A 12,135-nucleotide genomic window follows, 5' to 3' on the forward strand; every position below is an offset into this window, starting at 1 on the left:
TCGGCTGCCTTCCAGCTCCATTGCTTTTGATTTCCAATTAGTGGGCACTCACTCCTGTAGCCGATTTGAGGAGAGCGAGCTTTCCCTCGCTCTCTCTTGCTGTTACTCTCGCTTTCTGTGTGCATGTGTGTATTGCCTTGTGCCCCTGAGAAAAAGTGGAGCTGTTTATTTGAGGGGGGGGATGTCTGACTCGCTGATTAACTGCAATTAAACTGAAAAGGTGCCCTGTGGAACTAGACAACAGAGGAACAGGGGATAGGGCGGTGGGTAGTTTGATTTCCTGGTCAGTATCGGTCCCATTAGTAACATACTGTTTTAACAATAACGCCTTTTCTATGTACAAGGCACCCAATACCATTATACTGTACATAAGCTGCAAGAATACTGCAGCATGTTATTTGAGTATTTGAAACAGGAAACATAGATAATTACAGAGGAAATAATACTTACAATAAGAGGTACAGTAATAGATACATATCAAATCAAACTGTTGCTTTTCCTCCGCCTTACTTGACCCGAGAGACAAATTTTCCCATTCACCTTTATTCGCCCGTCTATGAGAGACTGAAAATTGGCAATAAAGGTTCGTGCAGAATTTCTAGTGGCTGCTAGAGGATAATTTAGCCACAAGTTATTTAGCAATTTGATCAGACCTTTAAAGATTTACTGTGGCGGTTGGTGTTAAGAGATAGAAGTCTTAATCTTTAAGGGTTTTAAGGCTTGATCTGCAGCGGGCAAATCTTTTCTAGATAGTCATTTGGCTGATAATGTTTGATTTATCATTGTTGGAATTAGTACTGCGAGAGATCCACGAATCATATTGAAACCACATCACTGTAATATTGAGCTAATGTATTTAAGAAGATGTGGTGGGGGATTTTATGTTGGGGAAAAAAATAAAAAGAAGAAAAATAAAAAACCAAAGCTCATCTGACTCCCTCCCTAAAACAGCAGTGTTCTCTGTGATGTGGTGCAGTATGAGACGAATGACAAAATTCAACACTGGCAGCGTGAAACAGAGTCTCTCTCGGGGAAACTGATGTCCTTGTCCAGGAGCTGCCAAATCTCAGAGGATGCACCATACTGTACCCTACACCAAAAATCCCACCAAGGGCAGATGATGCCTCTTTAAGTTTAATCCAAATTCTTGTATAAAGGGTAATCTTTGGCACCATTGTTTCTCTGCACAACAATTCATTGTGAAATGAGACTGTGTTCACAGTGCAACTACTTTGACTATCCCGAATACCACTTTTTGAGCTTCGGAGACTTGAGTCAACAGCAGATATTTGAAGCTTCACCTAACGCAGGGGTGTAGTGACTTTGATAACCACAATGTTGTCTGAAAATTGTCTAAGTTGACTCCAAGCTAGAGCAATTAGTAGTGTTAGTTTTTGACTAGGTTTAGATCTTCTGAAAAACAAGACATATTCACACTAGAGTAAAAACAGGATGGCAACCTTCTTGTGACTAGAAAAAATGGGTTATTGCCCAGAGATAGCACTGAATTTTTTTCCTATTTGGCGACTGATTGCAATTAGCTGTGGCAGACACTTTTGATTGCAAGGCCTTTGCACAGATCGCCTGGTGAAAGGCAGTCTGTCTCCAAACACTCCAACATAGACTGACTGCAGTCCCTCTGAGGCAGTTTAGTGATTCAGTCTTAGTCAGTGTGCACTGATGAGCCCACATTGTCTGCAAGGCCTCTCTTTGAATTTCTGTTTAATGTGAATTTCAATGACATAGCTGTGTGCTCATTTATCACAGTAAATTGATATATTATCACAAACAGATTGCATGCAATTACCAATTTAATCCCATTCAATTGCAAACTGATTGCAGACTTTCTTTTTCTTATTGTAGTTTTATTGCCTTGACGCAACAAGCTCACTTTGAAAATGGCATCGGGCCGCGATGGGTTGCAGGATTAGTCCCTGATCTCGAAGTAACTATTTCAAAGATAACAAGATGACAATGTTTCACGATAATTTTGTTCTCATACCAACTGTTTTCCCGGGTGTGACCGTAGGATGAAAGACTACGAAAAGTTGCTAAATCTGGCAAGAAAGTTGTGAAGTTTGCAACAGCAAAGTGAGCTAAAGCTGCTGTGATTATCGCTGCTTTGAGTAAGAAGTTTCTCTGGTGAAAAGAGATGGTAAATGTTTCTCTTTTGTGCATTTACCCACTAAAACAGTTTGACGTATGAAGGGAACAAAAGTGTGGGGATTACTGTTATGACGTGCACCCGAGTTGAGATGGTAAAAGATGATCACCCAAATTTTAAAACTCAAAACCAAAGACCTAAATAACAAACAGCCAGTTATTAAGATACAGCTCAAGCAAACACTCCACACACAGAATCAAAATCAGCTTTATTGGCCAGCTACAAGGAGCTGGACTCTTTTTGCTTTCTGTGTGCTTAAAAAAGATAACAAAGACATGTGTGGCATATGTACAGATTTGCATGTGCAATGCTACAAAGTGCAAAAATACCGGAATAAATATGGAGTCTATAACTGGCAACTACTGTATTTATACACCTATAGACTTGAGACAATGAAAGCTTAAATGTCAACAGGACTCTTCGTGAAATGCACTAACTTTCTGCTAATTCTTGAAGCTATTTTGGTACAAGTGATGTCATAGTGAGCTGCCACCACAACCACAAAGAAACAAAACAGAGAAAAAGAAACCAAAAGAAAAGAAGATTGAATTTAAAAGAAAACATAAAAGGGTTCACGGTGAGGCTGCCAGTTGCTCATCAAAGCAAAGCCATTTCTTCTTTATTGCAATGGCTAGTCAAGGCTTAACTTAAAAGGAGCCCGGGCCTTCACTAAAGACCCACGTTGGTGCTGTGACATGCTCACTATGCCACATCTCAGAGGCTTTTTGTAATTCCCCCAGTACTGACCACTCCAAACATACCCAAATCCCTCTTGTCAACAGAGAAAAGACAACACGGGGAACAGACTTCTCAGCTTCTTTCTTTTTATTTGACTTGTCAAAAGTTTCCATATCGTGTTTTGGGTTCTACACAGCATAACTAAGACCTTGGAAGCAGCTTATCTGCTTAAAACAGGAGGGTGAGAGAGGGTGAAAAAAGTGTCTTAGTCTTCCATCTATTTCCTGGTTCACAGAGTGGGTTTATTGAAGCCACCAGAGCTTCAGTTTCTCCCTCTAGATTCTCCCTCCACCATACCCACTAGTCTAATCCACTTAGGCCCACGCTACCTCCACTAGTTTTGATTGGCTGGGCATCCTAAATTTCCACCACAGGACTCAGAAGGAAAAAAATCAATAATCTTCACTGCACTGCAAAAAGTCTCTCTGTTAAAAACAGGAATGTGGAATAGCTGAGAGCGTAGGACTTGTCCTTCCTGACAAAGTACAGTCATCTAACTGTACGCGCTTCATTGTTCTCAAGCATTTGCACTTCATTGCAAAATGCACCGCATGTAAACATTTGCCACAACAACTGTATCTTTTACATTTTCGTTGTTGCCTATTACTGGCATGGCTTGGTCTCTCACTTTCTCCCAAAACTGATGCTAATGCCGTTGAAACCCCAGGTGCTTCTCCACGGCACTTCAAGTCCAACATCAGTCCCTGCTACCCCCCTTCCCCAGGGTCCAATTTTCCTGGCATGAAGCTTCAAGGTCCTCAGCTGAGCTCTCTGTTTAGCAACAACAGTAGCAGCGAGCACGGATGTGTGTCAGGCGGAATGTAATGAGCGTCCCAGAGATTGAACCCCAATCTTCCTCCGCCTTTTGCCTGAAAATAGATTTGTTCTCACGCACAAAACAGATATTGCAATCACATTCACTTGTTGTTGATCCTCGTGGGGATTTGCTGCATCCCTACCAAAAATGTAAATGAATGCAGGGAGTTTTGGGGGCTGAGGGGGCGGGGATAGAAATCATCGGTGATAAATCATATTACCCGCAAATTCTGCTTAGCAACAAAACAAGACTGCACTGTAAGCAACAGCAACTCCGAATTAGTCCTGAGTCTACTATTTCCCTCACACTATTCCCTGTTATTGTCAGCTCACTCCATTTCCGTGTTTTATTGCACATTTACAAGAAAGCAAAACTGTGCTTTAGAAGAGTACATTTGTACAGGGACCACTTCCGATGTTAAAAAAAAAAAAAAAAGCACGGTGTAATGGAAATCCAGTACATATTTCTCAGCATGGTGGAATATTAGTACAGGAAAGCAGAGGGGAGGGTTGGGGACCAGGCCTATCTCAATACCCCTTTCTGTAACTCATGGGAATGTCAGGTAGCAGTGACTAGTGAAGATGTGGCTAAATGGTGGCCTTTTTTTGGCGTGCTGCCTGGGGTCTTTGTGGTGTGCACAAGACTGCCATTTTATTACGCCTTTGGAACCTTGGATGTCCGCTGTCGGACTAACAAGCTCGGGGAAGTGTAGTAAAAGGTCCAGGACATAGGGTGAGAGATATCTGAGGGCTACTTAATTACCTCAGAGACATATGGAGAGAGAGCGAGGAACACTCTGGGTGTGGGTTTGTGTGAGCACATTTGTTTGTTCTGTGGTTGTGTTACACTAGTGGGGGAACGAAAGAAGAAGGGGAAAAAAAGGCGATGACTCGCAGGTAATGGATTGGGTTTCTGCTTACATAATTTCTGCCTCCACCTTTAAAATTTTGAAACACTGACAAATATTAATGCAAGTTGTGCAAACTCGGGATCCTCGGGGGAGACTATCTCAGACGTTTCATGTCCCTCGATTAATAAATGATGTCCCCCTCTCTTGACACAGCCTATTCTTAACCCCCTGACTCTGTACAATGCTGGGAGACGATCATTTTTCAGGGTAGCCGGAGAAAGCCTCAGCCTGCGTTGAAGTTTAGCTTGCTGTACATTGTAATTTGCTGACGTTTCTTCTTCTTTTTTCTCACTTTCTCTCCTCCTCACCCCCCTCCCCCACTTTTCCCAAATGATTTGCTTACAGATGTGACCAACCATTCCGCACTAGGTAAGACTTGTTTCATTTTTCATAGCACTATTCCCAAGAGTGAGAGCGCTGTTTGAATTGTCACGTGTCTATGGAAGTGATGCAAATGCATGAATATAGAAAAAGGGTTAGGTGACGGGTGGGGTGGGGCTCGGGAAGAGCCAACGCAACACCGAGATGCTGATGTTTGCCCAGTAAGGTACGCAATGCCCTGCAATCCCCACCCATCCCATTTTCCCATATGTGTGCATGAGAATAAACAATGGTGGCTTTCTCTGGCAAGTGGATTGTGTGCTCTGTGCCTTCAATTTGAGTTTTATTCAAATGAGAATCAAATGTCCCAGATTGTTCAAAGAATACGTCAGCAGTGTTGACTTAAACAAGCATTGAACGGATGGTGTTTGTTTCCACTCTATGGTGAGTGTGTGGAAATCTCACATGTGCTAAGCTGTGAACCCCTTTGCTGTTTCGGCAAGTCCACGTGTCAACATGAAACCGCTGGTAGCGTGGATAGTGGCCATGTAGTGAGAGAAACCTGGATTTCTTGTTCCCGGAATTAACTTTCCTCTGAAAGTTCATCCATGCTTCAACTTTTCTTTTTTTTTTTAAGGTGGTCTGCCATGTACTGAAGAGCTGAAAAGGACAAAAGTTTTTATACTTGGTAAAAAGACTTGGAGCAGTTTTACACTCTTAGCCATAAAAAAAGACGCCATAACTCCTGCTTCCAACCCACTGAACACTCCTTCTCTGTAGTCAAACTGCATTGCACTCTGGCGTTCTCAGATCTGCTGCAGCATTAATTAGAAATCCCACACAGATGCACAAAGAAAGAATAATTCAATTCCGACTCAATACCACATTTGTTTTTTAACCTAGAAAGACAGCTGATGAGGGGCTCACTTTATAATTCCGTTTATCCTGCGCAGGTCATACTTAGTGCAGTTGTGCTCATGTGGGTCTGATGGATGCTGCTTTTTTCCTGCATATGTCAGAACTGCATTAATTACTTTTCCTCACAGTGGTGGAAACTGCTTCAAAGATTATCTAATAAAGCCATGCATTGTAACTGCAGAAAAAACGAGGCTGAATGTGGATGTCAGGGTTATAGGGGGGGTTGTTCCAGAAAGCAGGTGCACAGTACTGTGCACAAGTCTTGAGCCCCCTTTGTTTCCTTATATTTTGCTAGGAAAATGGGAAATAGGTGCAGGGATTATTGAAGTTCCAGATTACAATAATAACCAGCTTGATGTTTAGTGTGACCACCTTTATTCTTCATCGCAGCCGGAACTCTCCTAGTCAGTTTTCTCATAATTCTTTGAAGCAGTCTTCAGGAATAGTTCTCCAGGCTTCTTGTAGGACTGTCAAAGCTCTTTTTTTGGTTATTGGTTGCCTTTTGTTTTGTGTTCTCTCAATATGATCCCACGGTGCTTCAATAGTGTTGAGGTCCGGGCTCCGGGGAGGCCAATCCATGACTGATGGTGTTCCACTGTGTGTTTTTCTATATATGTGTGTTTGGGATCATTGTCATGGTGAAAAATGATGCCATGGCCGTCAGACATTGGTAGATCAAACCAGATGTCTATAGAAACACACTGTTGTACACCCCCCCCCCCCCCCCCCCCTCTGATATAATGATGACAAATTGTCATATTTAGATTCATCTGTTCATAAGACCTGTTGCCAGTGATTTTCAGTCCAAGTCTTGTATAATGTGGCATAGATCAACCGTTTCGGCGCTCTTCTCTGATGGATTTTTTCCTATTTCTTAAGAACATGACTTTCAGAAACTGTTCATCTTCTGTAGATGGTCTGTCACATCTTCATTTGCCCTCCACTTGTCCAGTTTCTTTAATTTTTTGAAGGACACACTGGGCACAGTGTCAAGATAAGCCAAGTTTTCAGGTAATAGCTCTTTGGGAATCACATTGCTGATGCAAAAAAAATAATATTTTATGTCTATCAAGTTGTTATCTTTTTGTCTTCATAGATTCAGCTAACAAATGTGAATAAACGTGTTTTTGGTTTAGGCTAATGTTAACAAAGTGAACAAAGATACAGCCTAAAACTGATTCTTTGCCAAGTTGTCTGTTATATATAGACACAACACTGGCTCATCCCATGAGTTAGGTGCCTTTCTAAACTTCACTGACTCATATGCCAGTGTTAAGTGGCTGAAGAAGCAAACAAAAATGGGCTGATTATGGTCAGGTACAATCACAGTAGGGCTGAACGATATATCGCATTTGCGATAATATCGCGACATGATCAAGTGCAATTTTCTAACCGCAAAGGCTGCGATTATACTCTGGACATGTCCAAATTCATGGGCTGCATCCTCCTGAGGCCGCATTTGTAGACCGATTACGTCACAGCGACGCGCCGAAGGCTGTCCAAATTACTACCATATCCCAGAATTCATAGCGCGGCCCAGCCAAACTCCAGTTTCCAACAATGGCGGCCGCTACTAAGTTTTAAAATTACTCATACTAATCTTTCTGGATCACAAAATAAACTTTTAACATATTTTCAGGCGAGAAAGTAGTTGTGTAAACATCAAATATCTGCTCGGTTTATCAAGATATCCCATATTTGCAAAAGTGCTTCGACGTTTTCAGAGGCGTCTGCTACCCACCAGCTCGACAGCTAGCCGGGAGCTCGAGGGTTACTGATGCGGCCGCGAACGGCACAACTCCCGGCACATCATTTTCAGATCACCGCGGAGTTTCGCTGCTCGGGTTAAACGTAATATATAAGTCACTTAGACAACCTAAAAATGTTATTGTTGGGCTTTTTTCAGTGTTTTGTTTGTTCGTGAGTAAATCGGTTTGGCTGAGATTAAAGTTATTAGATTAGATAAAATAAAACTTTATTAATCCCCCGGGTGGGTTCCTCCTTGGTTTTCACACAGCTGACTAAACGTCAAACAGAAAACTTATTAAACAGAAGTATGAGACAGTCGAGAATTTACGCCAGTGTCTGGTTATATTTTAGATAGCAAGAAGCAGACGACCGAGTTTATTAAACTCCACCGAGACAGCGGTGACGCTAATCAGAACTAGACCGTCCAATTTCACGCCTTTAAATTTTAAAGGCGTGTTTGTGTGTGTGTTTATACAATTGCTATTATGTTTGCACTTTATGTGTAATGTTACTGACTGCAGAGATCAGTAAGATGTGTGTATTTTTTATTTATTAGTTTTATTTATTTAATATTATTTTTTAATTGAATGACTGTCTAGTAGTTCACAGATGTCGAAAAACTGAGTGTGGTAAAGCCACTGATTTTTTTTATATATATTTCTGCAATCTGCACATTGTACTGACTTTCATTTTAATGTTTACACCAGGGTTCCTTGTCAGCACTTTATGCTCAGATGTTTGTAAGCTAAAAATAAACTATTGTGTATGTTCAAATATACTGTTGTGATTGAAGAAGTTAAATAAAAATGTCAGTCATCAATTCATGCATCACCTCATGTCATCATAACAGAGGTCTGTCTTCCAGGAAAGAACAGTTTAAAATTAATGTAATATAGTATTGGCCATACTATATGATGTATTGCTTGTCTTTGTTTAATAATACAGAAGACAAAGACCTTAAAAAATAATCGCATATCGCATCGCAATCGCAATATTGGGGCAAAAAATCGCAATTAGATTATTTTCCATAATCGTTCAGCCCTAAATCACAGGACTGAAAATAACTGAAAAACGCAGCCAATTTTCCAAGAAAAAGTTGAAAGCCTCGAGAACTATCACTCAAGACCACTTAAAAAAAGAAAGACTGACTTCTTGGATGAAAAATATAAAGAAATGAGTTGTGGATCAAGACTTTTGCATAGTACTGTTGTTAAAACTCGGAGTTTCTCAACTGCGAGTGACAAAATCTACATTTGGAGGCTGGAAGTGACTACTTCACAAGACTGTGTGAGCTTTATATTTTGAACTTTCCCCCCCTTTGTGTTCAGATTCTCTGTTTAGGCACAAAAGACTACTTGTGCAACAATCCTCACGCGTCAAAAAAGTATGCTCAACTGCATATGTGTTTAAATGTAATGCTTGCACGTTCTTTTCAAGCATCCTTATGTGATCAGTTAGGAAGGGAAAGAAAGCCCACTACCGCCTACCCAAAAATACCAAAGGACAATTGTACATTTGTGAGACACCGGCAGCTTTGCCAAAGGGCAGGATGTGAAGCCTTGAGAATAGAATGGGCTGAACGTGGTAACTGAATCTGTGAACTTAACCTGCTCCGTTTCTTATTTTTATTTTTAACAAACTCAGAGGGTCTCTGTGATGCCGACCTGTAGCAGCTGTCTGCTTCAGTTCCTCCTTAAAAAAAAGTCGATGTCAACATATGTAGTTTGCAGATTTAGTTAGTGATCATTCATCAGTATTTGTCATGGTGTGATTAGTCACACTGATTGAACAGTCCTGTCATAGCATCTCATGTTCTAGATTAAGCGACTATTTCTAAATCAGGATGATTGCCGTGCAGTTTAAACAGGCCCCATATGGTCTTTGTGTGTCTTGATAGGCATGCATTTATGTTTCCAGTTCCCCTGTAATCGCTGCAGACTCTGCTCTTTATTCACTCATTACCATGCCAGTAATGTCACTGAGCTCCACTGCTGCTACACTGTAAAACCTGACAAGTTAAGTTAACTCAAATGATTTGGGGAAACCGATTGCACCAATTGATTCAAGTTTTATAACTTAAACAGTTTGGGGTTATTTAAGTACTTTATTAGAGTCCCAAGAACCCAAAGCAAATATGATAATGTAACTCAAATGCATTATGTTTATTTACTCATTGTATTTAGTATGTTTCAACTTAAACCATTAAATTTCTTGTACTAAGATGCTGTATTTATTCAAACTTATTTAAAGTGTTATATGCTCATATTCAAATTAAGTTAAATTAACTTAAATAGTTGTATTTAAACAACTTAATCCAATTGGGGAAACCGATTGCACCAAATGGTTCAAGTACTATTAACGCAAAACCAAGCTATTATTCTTTCCATTCAGTTTTTATTAACTTTAACTGCAGAGAAAATACAGAATGAATACAACCATACTTTCAGTCATAACCTATGACTGCTAAAGCCATTATCAAATAACAAATAATTAGGCATTTTAAAACTTGCACTTTTAGGGAATTTTGAATGTTTTTTGTAGCATTTTGAAAATCGATTAAATGTACAAAACACAAATTTAGTCATGTAGACCTGATACATAGGTGTACATCATAAAAAAACAATAGTCTAGAGGCAATTAGAGCCATAACAATCACAATTTTAAGTAACATTTAGTATAATAATGAAATCACATGCACTACAGCAATGCAACTATAGAAAACAGCTGAACTAAGGATGTCACTAACAAAAAGTATTCTCAAAGGTATTTGTGGCTTCGCAACAGTTTTGCCCAGACCTCGAGTGAACTGGCACTCATCACACAATTAAAAAATAAAGCATGAAAGTATACTGTACATATTGACTAATTATCAGTTATTTCGCAAAAGATTTCCATGTAACTAAAATATGTTTTTAGAAATAAGCTTAAGATTACACACTATGTGAAGATTTTTTTCAATCACAAACAAAACGTCAAATATGGATTTTCTCCTTATTCTTAGCTTTCTCCACATTGCCTTTTAGAAAGCTAATTACCCAGAACAAATAAAACTATTGAAGCCATTCACAGATAACTGAAAAAGCACGAATATAGTGACCAGTGAAAAACAAACATCATCTGCACAAGCTCATTTTTTAGTGTCTGCAATTTTGGTTTTAGTTGCTTTCTCTCATTGTCTAGCTTCAGCAACACTACTTGAATGAACTCAAAAAAGCCAGTATACTTCATAGGATAGCTCAGATGCAGAGCATAGATTAGCCCAAACAAAGACACCAGGGCATCAGTCCATGAGTGATGAGTCATAACAAACTGATCTTCAAGTTCTATGAACACTTGGCGTGGTGAGAAAGGAACTCCTCCAGGCACCTCCTCTTCATCGACATCAGCAACCAGAGCAATTCTATGGCTTCATAGAACTCAATTTCACCCTAAGATATAATACAGAGTGCACAATTATTCATCTGTAATATCTCTGTTAAAAGCATAAATACAAATGTTCAGGCACCTTTCTTCAGTTTTTCAAATTCTATATATCATAACATGTTTTAAGTTGACAGTGAAGGTTCATTTTTCATTCATCCAGGTAGTCAAATCAAGGATGAAAGAAGTTTATAAGTCATTCAACTTCACGTCTTCAACTTTCAACCCAAGTCCAGATGACTTATAAACTCCTTTCAACCTTTTTTAAATTCAAATGTGCAAATTATTGTAATACCAAAGTACCTTGCATGTTTTGAAAATCTCTGAGGTACATTGGTAGGCCGGCCAGAACTGCTGTTCTAGTTACATAGATGTCGTTTGTGTCCTTATATATATATATATATATATATATATATATATGTATATATATATATATATATATATATATATATTAGGGCTGCCACGATTAGTCGACTAGTCACGATTACGTCGACTATCAAAATCGTCGACGACTGATTTAATAGTCGACGCGTCATTTGAAGCTTTGTAAGATCCCAAAAGCAGGAATAAGTAGCAGGATTTAAGAGTGTAATAACGGACTGAAACAGAAGATGGCAGTACTGCATGTACAAAGATGCCAGCTGCCGTTAAACCCCGAAGAAGAAGAAACTGTGTCCCAGAATTCATAGCGCGGCCCAGCGCAGTTGTCAACAATGGCGGCAGCTAGTTAGTTTTAATATTACTCTTATTATTCTTTCTGGGTCACAAACTAAACGTTTAACATATTTTCAGGCGAGAATGTAGCTGTGTAAACCTCAAATATCTGCTCAGTTTATCAAGACACCACATATTTTCAAAAGCGCTCCGACGTTTTCGGAGGCGTCTGTTACCCACTAGCTCGATAGCTAGCCGGGGGCCATGAGAGCACCGGACTCCCGGCAGATCGTTTTCAAACCCACCGCCCTACTCAGGTTAAACATATACAAGTCACTTAGATAACTTAAAAATGTTATTGTTTGGCTTTTTTCAGTATTTTATTTGTTCCTGAGTAAATCGGCTGAGTTTATTAAACTCCACCGAAACAATCTGCACATTTAA

At 39.7% G+C, this 12,135-nt stretch overlaps 1 protein-coding gene across 21 annotated transcripts in view; it reads left to right on the forward strand.

Moving 5' to 3' along the window:
- The window catches only part of LOC147335864 (receptor-type tyrosine-protein phosphatase delta-like), a 418,922-nt gene that overhangs the window by 107,393 nt on the left and 299,394 nt on the right, over positions 1-12,135 (forward strand). For all 21 annotated transcript variants that reach the window (XM_086283190.1, XM_086283253.1, XM_086283206.1 and 18 more), the window contains exon 4: positions 4,975-4,998. The gene's annotated coding sequence lies outside the window, so the exon portion shown is untranslated. The remainder of the gene's footprint in view (positions 1-4,974; positions 4,999-12,135) is intronic.

This window comes from Aulonocara sp. 'chitande type north' Nkhata Bay, linkage group LG3 (genome assembly GCF_057382095.1).
Source record: "Aulonocara sp. 'chitande type north' Nkhata Bay isolate Kocher_YH1m ecotype deep benthic linkage group LG3, A_spYH_male_GT1.1, whole genome shotgun sequence".
Taxonomy (NCBI): domain Eukaryota; kingdom Metazoa; phylum Chordata; class Actinopteri; order Cichliformes; family Cichlidae; genus Aulonocara; species Aulonocara sp. 'chitande type north' Nkhata Bay.